Genomic DNA, 3,155 nt, shown 5'->3' with positions numbered 1-3,155 from the left:
ACGTCTTTGAATAACATTTGATTGGAAGAACATTGTTTTATTATTGAAATTAATTTTAATTATTATTCTAATGGAATATTTTAAGTTACTTTTGGCGCCACTCTTTCAAATGCAATAACTTGAATAAATAACTGGATTATCTAAATATATTTGATTTTGCTTATATATTTTTGTAGGGGAAGGGGTCGCTTATACCATCTTTTGTGAGATTGACATAAAAAACTTATGAAAGATGTTGAAAATGGCAGATCTAATATTTGTATCGTTTATTTTTAGTGTATTAGTCACAATCTTGAATTTACAAAAATCTATAAATATGCTTCTCTTTTTGTGAATATGGCATTTAAAGCGGCAGTTGGTATTTCTGTGCCACTAGTGACGCCAAATGAAACTAGTCCGTTTGTTTGAGTGGTGTTGCATAGCAACAATAACTCAACCAATGGTGTAAGTTCGGGGTGAGGGATGTTTGTCTGATCAATGATAAATAGGGAAATTTGTTTAAATAATCTTTTTATGCATACTGCAGTTTTAGCATTTGAAAATACCAACAGCATCAGTGGTTAAATGAATTGTGGTAACTAACCACTGAAGAAGCTGGAAACTGGTAACTCATTAGCCATGTTTCCCCTGATTTTTCATGAATCATAAAAAGCTTTGCACAATGGCCATTAGCATCAAGATTCACCAATACTAGATTAACTAGCATGGCCTATTATGACTGACAGCTTTAGCATATTTCTGTTAGCTAGCATTGTGGTTTTATTGATAATTTACTCAGGATATGTGGTGCTGCCACAAATCTAAAAGTGATGTCTATTTGTAATGTGTGTGTGTGTGTGTGTGTGTGTGTGTGCAGGTGTGCTAGTTCTATTTTGGTGTTGTCTAATATATTGTGTGTCTATGCTGTAGCAGTTTGTTTTCCTGAAGAAAACGTAAGTGGTGTTTGCTCATGTAAAAGTCACCGGTATTATGCTAGGGTGGTTGCCATGGAGTTGCAACGTAGTTGTTTTTAGCACATTACTATGCAGTTGCTAGGGTGCTGTGTGGTTGCTAGGTGGTTGCTCACTATCCTCAGTAAAAAATAGCCCACCACCAAGTCTCTATGATATCTTTGTCTCTAGATAAATCTTGAGATCCCCCTTCAATACAAATCTTTGAAAAATTTTTTTTCAGCTGGTCTTGATTAAGAAAATTGACAGGACACCTCAACAAATGACATGATTAGAATAATCCAGTTACTGAATGTTGTACACCCCATCAGTGATGCCTTTCTACCATTATTGGGCCAGCTTAGCTGGCCAAGGTTTAGCTGGTTGGCATGGTAGCATCAGCTCCTGCTGGTAGATGCTGCAACTACAACTGCCTGCAAAAAGAGCAAAGACAGCTAATGCTAAGGTGCTAATGCTTCTTTAGAGATACAGTATCATGTTCATTACAATTCAGCAAATACTGTAATATCCAATGTTTTTAAAAAGTGTTTCTTGTGCATGTTTTTTGTTCATTTGTGTATATTATTTAAGCTTGCTTCATTGCAGAACATGTCCTAATTTCTGTGTTGACTGGCATTGACCCATCCACCAAATCATAAAATGGCCGCCATCAGAAGGACTGAGAGGATGTCCCTCCAAATTTAAGAGAAAGTGCTATATGGCCGTTAGAATCTTCTATCTAATAAAGCCAGTAGGAGTTAGCAACAGTATTGCATAAGCTAGAAAAACTCTAGTTGATTAGTACCACACTATTAGGCATGTCAAATGTGACCAGTATAAATAGTATGTCAAGAAAATACTACACTCAAATACTTAATTCTAAGCTACATGATATTCTATGGAAGCCCGTTTCCGCCACTGAATAAAAAATGAAAAAGGTAATTGCGACTTTTTATCTCACAATTCAGACTTTTTTTCTCATTATTGTGTGATATAAACTCGCAATTGCGAGTTGAAAGTCATAATTGTGAGATATAAACACGCAATTCTGAGAAATGAAGTCAGAATTGCGTGATATAAACTCGCAATTGCGAGATATAAAGTCGCTATTCTGAAAAATAAAGTCAGAACTGAGATATAAACTCACAATTCTGACTTTTTTTCTCAGAATTGTGAGTTTATATCTCGTAATTCTGACGTTATAACATACAATTGTGAGTTATAAAGTCAGGATTGTGAGATATAAACTCGCAATTCTGAGAACATATCAGTCTCCCCACCCCCCTCAAAATTGGACTTTAACTCACAATTGCGAGTTTATATCACGCAATTCTGACTTTATAACTTGCAATTGCGTGTTCTCAATTTTTACACTTTTTCACTTTGGTTTGGAGCAGAGCTGATCCTCCCTATACGCAAAATACACAACATGAATTATAATTTCTTATAATGCAGTGCGCTGTTGCCCTTTCTACGTAAAAATCAGTCAAAACAAAATTTTGCGCAAATGGACTAATTCGTAATCTTTTGTGGTTAATAAAACACGTAAAAGCTGTTGAAACCAGAGCCGATCCTCCCTATACGCAAGCTGCGTAGGGCCCCCGAAACACCAGGAGGCCCTCTTGCTCTCAAAGATTATTTAATTTTAGTTTCATTTTTGAATTTGGCCAGCGGTTATGAAAACATGAATGATTATTTCTTTTAATGCGGTGCGCTGTCGCCCTTTCTACGTAAAAATCTGTCAAATCATGTAATGTGAATGTCATACAGTCTTGCTCGAGACTAAAAAAACGAGTTGACAGCATACCGAGCCGCGGAAGAGACATTTTTTCTCAAGCGCTTTCCATGATTCTAGACGGAGTGAAACATGGACAATGCGGTTCATTCATTCGTTCATAACCACTCATACCCCACTCCACACCCCCCCAACGACACAGTTTTGCATAGGGCCCCCAGAAGTCTAGGATCGGCACTGGTTTGGAGGGACATCCTCTCAGTCCTTCTGATGGCGGCCATTTTATGATTTGGTGGATGGGTCAATGCCAGTCAACACAGAAATTAGGACATGTTCTGCAATGAAGAAAGCTTAAATAATATACACAAATGAACAAAAAACATGCACAAGAAACACTTTTTTTAAACATTGGATATTAAAAAAAGTCAGAATTGCGAGATATAAACTCGCAATTGCGAGAAAAAAAGTCAGAATTGCGAGTTTTTATCTCG

Source organism: Sinocyclocheilus anshuiensis, unplaced genomic scaffold (assembly GCF_001515605.1).
Source record: "Sinocyclocheilus anshuiensis isolate Anshui unplaced genomic scaffold, SAMN03320099.WGS_v1.1 scaffold795, whole genome shotgun sequence".
In the NCBI taxonomy this organism is placed as follows: domain Eukaryota; kingdom Metazoa; phylum Chordata; class Actinopteri; order Cypriniformes; family Cyprinidae; genus Sinocyclocheilus; species Sinocyclocheilus anshuiensis.
Note: the sequence above shows the minus strand (reverse complement) of the source record.